Genomic DNA, 9,416 nt, shown 5'->3' on the forward strand with positions numbered 1-9,416 from the left:
TTGACTATCCCAGTTCTAGATACAATGGAGAGCCAAACATCAGTAGAAACATCCAGAACTTATTTCCATATATAGCTTTCTTCTAATTTTTTACCGTTCCTTTGTTTTCACAATGGGCATGCTAAATTGAACTGAAACCCTGGCAGGTATTAAACTGGCCACACCCTCCGATCCATTGTCTCCTCCCCATCTCGATGGTTGGGCCTTAGCTGAAGAAAAGGGTGACTAGGTAGAGCCTCCTTACAGTGGTGGGATTCTCCAAGGAATCCCAGCCTCAGGGGACCAGTGGGTTAGCCCTGCCACACCTATACTTGGGGATAATGAGAAGCAGCATGTGAGGGCAGCTCTGATGAAATGGTGAGGAGTGGACTTCCCTCATCCCTTTGATGACTCAAGGGGCACCTGGGTGGCTCAGTGGGTTAAAGCCTCTGCCTTCAGCTCAGGTCATGATCCCAGGGTCCTGGGATCCAGCTTCACATCGGGCTCTCTGCTCAGCGGGGAGCCTGCTTCCTCCTCTCTCTCTGCCTACTTGTGATCTCTGCCTGTCAAATAAATAAGTAAAGTCTTAAAAAAAAAACAAACAAAACTTAAAAAAAACCACCAAAACCTGAAAGTGATGACAACTACACTTGTTTTTGCTGGGACCCTAGATGGAGTTTCTGACCACTTCCTGACCCATTTTGTTGAGGTTAGAGAAAGCAGGTATGAGAGTATTGGGTGAGGTAGAGTGGGGAACTTGCCATAGAGCAGAAATATCGGAAATGTCCTGGCAAGGTAGCAACCTTGAGAAAAAGACAGAGGACCCACCATTTGGACCAGTTGCCTTGTTTCCTTACCCGTAAAGCTTTCTTCTCCTCATTCTCTTAAAGGACATCAATTAGTTGTTAGTAGCTAATATAAGGATCTGGATCCCCACAGCTGTCCCCTCTCCAAATGGTCAATGGGCATTGATGACCATGGCAGTCAAAGTCTTGAAGCAAGGGCATTGTGTTACCAGAGGATTGTGCTCCCACTAAAAGAACCTAGACTTTTCCCTGCCCTCACACTCTAGCTCAGCCCCTATTTGATCTGGCTTTAATGGTAAAGATACCTCTCCAGAGAAGTAACAGCATGAGGGAACAGTGTTCCTTTTCAAGAATTTTGGTCTCCCTCTCTTGGATGTAACAATGAACTGAGGACTGTTTAACACCAGCTGTCAGTTCGAAAGCCCTGGCTGGGCTATCCAGAATGGATCTAGTTTGATGAGAAGGGTTGCTTCTCCTCACCCAAGCTCTCTCCTGACCGCCACAGGGGACTCTCTGCAGTACCTCCAACTTGCTGCCCACTTCTTAGAAGCCCCGAGCAAGAGGGAAAAAGTGGCTGGAAACATTGGCAGTCAGGCTTCTGGAACAGAAGCGACTGTGAAAGAATTCTGCTGCAACCCCTCACCTGGCCCGCATGTAGACTGCTGGCTCAGAAATGGAACTCACCATCAAGCACGAGTCAAAGATGTGACTCTTGGCCCAGAAAGATCTGATGGCCCATTAGAGTTCTAATGGGCATCTCTTGGCATCTCTTGGCATCTCTTGGCCCTCATGCCCTATATTTTAGTTCCTCCCCTTGCTTATCTTGGGTAACCCAGAAAGGAGCTGGGAGATGTACATAATATTTCTGATAGTGGGGATCTGGGGCCCAGTCGGCAGGGAGGGGTCTGATGAAATCCAGGCTGACTCAAGATGGCAGGAAGGCCAGCAAGAAGGGCAGCCACTCACAAGGGAGGAACTGGAGGAACAGAAGAGGAAAAAGCTGTGGTGAGAACTGGTGCTGGGACACAAGAGCCACCTCCCCGCCCCCACACCCAACCGGACTTTCACATGGCTGCGTCTGGAGACAGGCAGTTCCACAGAGCCAGCTCCTGGGGGATAGAAACAGAGCACAATCGTTCTCTTTCTGTGTTTGGGAAAGGAGGGACTAAATGCCATTGCGAACGGAGTTTCATTTCCATAAACTTCACTGAACTCCTATGAAATCCCAGGCACTGGGATCAGACAGAAGGCTGAAATGAGAGAGAAACAATCTCTGTTCCCGGTGGGTGGCACAGAGCTCTGTAAGATGTCACCCCAGCTCCCTGTAGTCATCACTGTTCCATCACAGAGAGAAGCAAGCAGTCGTCTGAGCTGTGGAACAGAGAGGCTGGCCTCGGCACGGTCCAGAAGCCCCCTCAAGTGGGAGCACAGCCCAGCACCAATCAAGCATGACCGGGGGTCCCCAGGCATCTGGGGCTGTTACCGGTAGGCACCTCAGCTACATCAGTGAACAAAAGAGTGAACCAAACAGGCAAAAACTTATGCCTTGGCTGGGGGCGGGGCAGGCAGCGGCGGGTTATCTTCTTGGGTAAGAAGAAACGGTTCATAAATAATAGTCACAACATGAATTAAATTATATGTGTTAGAAGATGTATAGGGGCACCTGGGTGGCTCAGTGGGTTAAGCCTCTGCCTTCGGCCCGGGTCGTGATCCCAGGGTCCTGGGATTGAGCCCCGTGTCAGGCTCTCTGTTCAGTAGGGAGCCTGCTTCTCTTCCTCTCTCTCTACCTGCCTCTCTGCCTGCTTGTGATCTCTGTCAAATAAATAAAATCTTAAACAAAAAAAAAAAGAAGATGTATATAGGGACCCCTGGGTGACTCAGTCAGTTGAGCATCTGCCTTTGGCTCAGGTCATGATCTCAGTGTCCTGGACTGAGCCCCTCATCGGGATCCCTGCTCAGTGGGGAGCCTGCTTCTGCCTCTGCCTGACGCTCTCCTTGCTTGTACTCTCTCTCTCTGACAAAGTAAATAAATAAAATCTTTAAAAAAAAGAAAAAGATGTATGTATGGAAAGAAAAAAGCAGAGTAGGGCAAGGGGACCGGAGGTACGGCAATCTGAAAATGGGTGCTCAAGGTAGGTCTTTGAGGAGGTGACAACCGAGCAAGGACTCGAGGGGAGTGAGATCTACTCAAGTAGATGCTGGGGATCCTGAGCATAAACCCTGGACCTCCCCTCCATGGGAGCCAATGAGGCCAGCAAGGGCCACTGCAGAACGTTCCCTTCCACTAAGCGAGAGCCTAGAAAGTGGACTCTGTGTGCTCTTCTCCCTGTACGTCCTGCTCTTAGAGGGCCTGGTCCTTAGTAAATATTCAGTTACAATCTATATTCAGTTACAATCTAGTGATGAGGCGCGTTCTGGGACAGCCTCTCAGGCTTGTTCTGCTTAGGGTCACTTTCCCGAGTTCAATTAAGCCACTGGTAGAACTCTGAACACATACGAACCAATAGCGCACAGTTATACCAAGAGATGACACTGAATGAGGCCTCAGAAAGAACTTCCTAGCCTCCTACTCTTGGATTACTATTGTTGCCTGAGTGAACAAGCAGGATGATCCTCAAACCCAATCAACTAAGAGCCATACTGTAGTTTCCTAAAGTGCTGCCTTTGCGATTTTTCTAGAATCTGGAGAGAGTTCTAGATCTTTATAATAATCCAGGGTAACAGCGGATGATTCTTGCTCTCCCCCATCAGACACAGCTCCCTTGCCTCCTCTGACTTTCTCTGCCTTGCCTGTGACCCAGAGCTCTGGCTGCTTCTCTGCTGGGGCAGCCGCCACAGAGAGTGACTCTGTGTGGGCAGCAGGCACCCATGGGACAGGTGCACAGAGTTTCCGCCATCTCTGGCTTCCACGAAGCCCTGTGCCATGGGGCACAAGATCTGAATCACAACCTGGCCAGGTGTTACAAAGGGAAGTTCAGGGGCCAGGAGGGAGGGAGCAGATAGACAGGCTCCTCCCTCTCATGGCCAGCTCCAAGAATAAAGAACACATAGTGGATAGAGGTTAAAATGGTAAGAATTCTGAGTGTTTCCCTGGAGGCGGGCCCCCAGATATATTTCAGATGTCTTTGTTCTAGGTATTAGATGTCAAGATGAAGTCTTTGTTCTAGGTATAAAATGTCAAGATGAAGTCCTACCCATGAGACCCAAGGCTTCAACTCTTTCAACAATAACCAACATCAGCTTCCTCCCAGTGAAAAATACTGTATGGTTTTATTTACTCCTGGGGTCTGTTTTAAAAAGCATCCCTCTCACTGGCCTTCCTTCCACCTCCCTCTCCCTGCAGGAAATGAAAAATAAATGGCACCACTTGAAGTTATAGGCACTTGCTGACAAAAAGCTACACCACTGAAGGCATGAATCACCATGACAGCATGTGCACGCGTGTTCTTTCCCCACTCGCAGAAGACAGCCAATGCTTTTAAGCTTTGCTTTGAAAAAAATTTTTTTTTTAACTCAGATAATTTTCCAGGATTTTATTCAGCCGAATTCCTCAAATGCGCTTTGTTTTTCCAATCATGGATCAGCAGAGGCAATTTTCAGAATGACTCTGGAGGGATTACTTTTCTAACGTGTTTCTTCCCAGAGACCCGCTTGCCTCCTTTTGAGCTGAACGTTACTTCCTTCTCCCATGATAGAGGTTGGCAAGAGGGAACGCCTGGTCTTTTTCACAACAAAATAATCGGAAACCTACTTCTCACAACGTGTTCCCTTTCCTCGGGGCAGGTTCCTGGATTCAGGGGTTTGAATTGGACGAGGCATGATTTTTCATGAAGTTTCGATGCCTTGAGGCTTACCAGGGCACTCCTGTGGTTCTGGCCTAGACTCAATAAATATTTCCTTGTAGAGCAGAAGAGGAGGAAACAAGTCTCTGCGCATCTACTTTTGCAGGCCTCTGGGGGCGGATTGGGAAGTTCTGTCATAGGGTGTCACCTCATGCCAGGCAAGCTGGCTTACAGAGAGAAATGAAGGATAAAGTTTGTGTAGAGGGGTCTTCAGAGAGGGATTCTGTGCTCACTTCCAGCCCACATGATTCCATGGACGCTCTCCACTCCACCACATTTTAGGGTTATCTCCTTTGCACAAAGAATAAATGCTGAACTCCTTAAACTGGCATACAAAACTCTTTGCAAAGTCACTGCCAGTCACTTCTCCATCTTCAATTCCCTCCCCTGAGCCACACTCATCCATAAGCAGTAGAGTTATCCCAGAGCAGGCTCCATATCTGCCTCCCAAAACCCACCTTCCATTTGCCCAAATCTGGCCCTTTCCTTACGATGATCCCACCTACCTTTCCAGTCTTAAATCAAACGGCATCTCCTCCAGGAAGCCTTTTCAGTTCTCCCTTCCTAATTGGAATTCATTTTCTCCCTCCACATTCTGTGCCTCTATTTCACAGACCTTATTAGAAGTTTGGCTATAGGAGGGTAGTACTGCCGATGTTTGGGGGTAATTAGGAGAAATTAGGGCAAATCACATTCGGCATTTTAAATTTCCCTTCCCTGTTTGTTGGGGGTGTATAGCCATGCTTGTGTAAATGAGACTTATTAGGAGTGAAGTAGGCAAGGCTGGTGGGTTTGAGGGGGACAAATTGTTCTAGAACATTCTAGGAGATCTGGGGATGAGGTCTCCATGGGGGGGCCAGTAAATGTGGCCAAGGTTTTAAAATCCAATGTATGGAATAAGAATTGAAATCTGCACCTGTGTTGGTAAGAATGCTGGCTGAACAGCTATAGAGAGAAACTGCCTTCCATAGGAAGCACTGTCCAGAATCTTCTGTCTCTGGGATCAGAACCAAATGATTTGAGGTGGCAGGAGTTAAGACGGCTGAAGTACTTATCACTTATCACATCATGACTTCTCTAGGCTTTGCACTCAACTCATTCACTTGGCTCTGAGCATCTTGAGGGCAAAGATCAAGTCTTACTCATCTCGAACCTTCCACCTATTGGCACCCAATAAGTAATGGTCATAAAATCGAATTAAATTAAATGAGCTCTGGTAAAGGTTTCTATCCTAATGGCGTTTCCATAAGAAAATTAGACTCAACGTTTATATAGCTTTAAAAAATCTTATTTGGCCTGAATCAGCTTCAAGGAGGAAAATGCTTCTTTCAAATAAGTATGCTTGTCTGGAAATGTAAAACCATCCAGTAGAAAGGGCCCTCATCTGATACACTGTCTAAGCCCTAAGCAATTCAGTCCATTTTTGGTCCAATAGCATCAGGTATCTTCTGTGTACTCTTTGCTTCAAAATGTAGACTCTTTCTCAAATGTTCAAAAAATTCTGATACAGCAGGTTCGTGTCCATTTTGTAATGGAGGGAAATAAAGTTATGTGTGCACGCACAGAAAGAATAATAGTCATGCCACCCAATGATAAAGGCTTCATCACCATTTTGGTGTACTACATTCAACCTTTGCCCCAGGGTCTGTGGACCTCACTTAGGATCCGTAACGAAGGCATCCAGACTGTGGCATCCCTTGGTCATTGCCTATGTCTTACCTTAGATGTCACCCTACTTTCTCTTTCTGGGTTCTCCTCCACTCATTTCAGAATCTCACACTATTGGCTCTTTCTTCTTCCCCTATTAAATCTGTTCTCAGGAAAAGCTCTAACTCACACCCTCTGAAATATCAATGGCAGGTAAGACCCTGTGTACAACCCATTTCAACAATATTTGCATTTCATTAGGAGTGAAAGCTTGAAATGAAAGAACTATGTCCCCCATCTAAGCTACAGACCCCTGATGAAACACTTCTTTAATGTTTTCTCCAGAGGCAGGTTCAGGTTTTAATGTCCAGAAAAGCCAGCCTTATTCTTTTCTTTATTTATATTTATTTATAAAGTAACATAAACCCAAGTTTACAGTTATTAAATATATATTTTTCTTTAAGCTTTATGACACTCCTTATTCTTTGTTTTTTCTTAAGAAACTCTGATGGCATCAAAACTGTAAATACAAAATTAGGCATAAAAGCATATTTATCTAGAGGAAAGCTATGCAAGTGAGGTGCTCTGAAGTTCAATCCTCAGGAGTCTGATGATAAACTCGTTTCTCATGTCTTTCTTGATCCTTACCCACCATTGAAATCGCTAAGGTAAGTACCATTAGCCCCATGTTACAGATAAGGAAGCTGAAGCCCAGGGAAGTTACAAAGTTAACAAATAGAACCGTACAGGGATAGATCCTGGAGGTTCCCACAGTAAAGAAATGAAGGCAAGAGGACTTCATCTGTGTATTAAAAAAAAGGAAAACCTTTCTGGATGAGACCCAAACCCAGATCTCCTGGTTCCAAGCCTGCCACCTGAGCCATCTCACTGAAAGAAGCTATACCTCACATCTGCTCAAACTTTGTCCAATGCTTTTTTCCCCAGCCCCAGTGTGGACTGACCCCTAAAAAGGAAATTAAAAATAGAGGTACCCTTTTTTTTTTAAATAGAGGTACTCTTGCTGCAGATTTACCTTTTCATATATTCAAGCACGGTGAAAACAAAACTAAGAGATCTTCTCAATAAATAAGGGAGTCCCGAGAAAAATATGGATAGGTCACATTTCATGGGATAAGGATGCTAGAAAATCTCCATCCCAAATTTGTGGGAAGTAAATTACATGGCAAATAGAGCACTCAGTATTTCAAGGAACTCTGTAATAAAAGCTTTAGTTAAAAATTAAAGGAATTCTTGTCAATCCAAGAATAACATTCTAATTTCCCTTTTGGCAGCTTAAATGTTCATACCCAAGGCTTTCTTAAGGGAGAGCACGGTTATGCACACAAGCAAAATGTTGGAATTTGGATAGGCTTGTTAGATGGACAGAACTCAAACCCAAGACATAGTTTGGATTCATTCAACAAGAAGAAAGGCTTCAAACACTGAAAATACATGTCAGTCCTGCTGGTTCTGTTTCCATCTCAACCATGTGAATGATTTTATCAGTAGGATTTCCTGTTCTAAATATATATTTTTTTTTTCATTTTTTTTTTCTTTTTAAGAGAGGACTGTGGAGGGGCAGGGGGAGAATCTTAAGCAGGTTCCACACCCAGCATAAGCCTGACACAGGGCTGGAACTCACAACCCTGAGATCACGACCTGAGCCAAAAATCAAGAGTCAGCTGCTTAACCAACTGAACCACCCAGGTGTTCCTCCTGCCTTATCTTTGAGAGACAATTATTCGGTCTATTCTCTTAGAAACTGTTAGATTCATTGTAGTCATGGTCAAATTGTCCACGCCTCCCTGGATCTGTGAACTTCTGAATTATTGCTCTGCACATCTTTCCTTCAGAGGCAGAGCCTATTTTCTCATGTCTTGAATATGAACTGCTCTTTTGACAGCTTGAAGCCACAGAATGCCTGGATCTCAGGAGGCCCTTAATGCTTCCGTTCACAGTCTTGGCCCCTGGGACTGCATATCAACAATTCCAGGCCCGCCTAGGGGAGAAGAGACCTGGGATCCAGTTGCCCCTGCCTCCCGCTGCCCTAGCTGGCAGCCACCCGGCTGTGATGGAGGCCATCCCGCACCAGCCAGCTCCAAACCAACCTACCGGGGCCATGAGCAAGCCCAGTCTTCATCATGTGAACCCGGCCTTGACCACGAGTCAAGACCACCCAAGTGCTTAGACTTGTAAGCCAAATAAATAATTACTGTTTTCGAGGTATTAAGTTCTAGGGTGGCTTGTTTTCACAACTAACTGACACAGAAATCAATCAGAACAAAAAATCAGCTACCTTGACAGCATTTTCTGCTTAAATAACAACTGAAATTTTAACACTGGTAGTCGATATCCCAGCCTTCATCTGCTTTAATGTCATGGGCAGACCCACGAGCCGTGTCTAGTCTGAGCTTAAATAATTCTACACGCTGAACATATGACACACACATTTGGCAAGATCATTGCTCTGGCACTGGTTACAAAACAGGGAAAGCAGAGTTTCCAGAACAAAGCAAACTTTTTTTTGATGAATAGATCTGGCCACACACTCTAAAGAGTCAGTGATTTCTCTGCTGGCATCTCATCAAAGAATCAAGACTTTTTAGATAGGCTGTAATTATTCACAAGAACAGGAGTTTGGCAGGCTGGCCCCCTCTTTTTGTAAATAAAGTTTTATTGGAACACAGTTGCATGCATTCATTAACATATTGTCTATGGCTGCTTTTGTTTGACAATGACAAAGCTGAGAAGTTGCAATAGAGACCCTCGAGCTCATATAACCGAAAATGTCTAGTATATGACCTTAAGAGAAAGTTTTCCAACCTCTACAAATTTTTTACAAGTAGATCTATTTAAATGGTCATTATGAAGATACTAAAAAATGACTAATGCTGGTTTGACCAAACCTAACCAATCACATTGCAGGGGGAAATAGTAAGAAAGGGAGGTAGGGGTGTCTAGGGGTATGGTCACAAAAAATGCCTCCACAAAAAATGGAGGCAAGAGACCCTCGTTGGGTTTGTTGGGTGAATTTCACCCCACCAAGCCACAGTTAGGTTATGCAAATATGTGTGCCAGTTGGTCATCCAGGATTTAGACAAAGTTAAGCTCCAGTGACCTTTGCCCAGCTGGTTTTGTTAGC

The 9,416-nt window shown here is 45.1% G+C and overlaps 1 long non-coding RNA gene across 1 annotated transcript; it reads left to right on the forward strand.

The window, feature by feature from the left end:
• Positions 1-2,166: 2,166 nt before the first annotated feature.
• Positions 2,167-8,491, forward strand: LOC106004877. The gene is made up of 3 exons (XR_001177937.1): positions 2,167-2,270; positions 6,775-6,942; positions 8,178-8,491. It is a non-coding gene; the product is annotated as an uncharacterized LOC106004877 (long non-coding RNA).
• The last annotated feature ends 925 nt before the right edge of the window (positions 8,492-9,416 follow it).

This window comes from Mustela putorius, unplaced genomic scaffold (genome assembly GCF_011764305.1).
Source record: "Mustela putorius furo isolate JIRA1106 unplaced genomic scaffold, ASM1176430v1.1 tig00003845_pilon_pilon_pilon, whole genome shotgun sequence".
Classification (NCBI taxonomy): domain Eukaryota; kingdom Metazoa; phylum Chordata; class Mammalia; order Carnivora; family Mustelidae; genus Mustela; species Mustela putorius.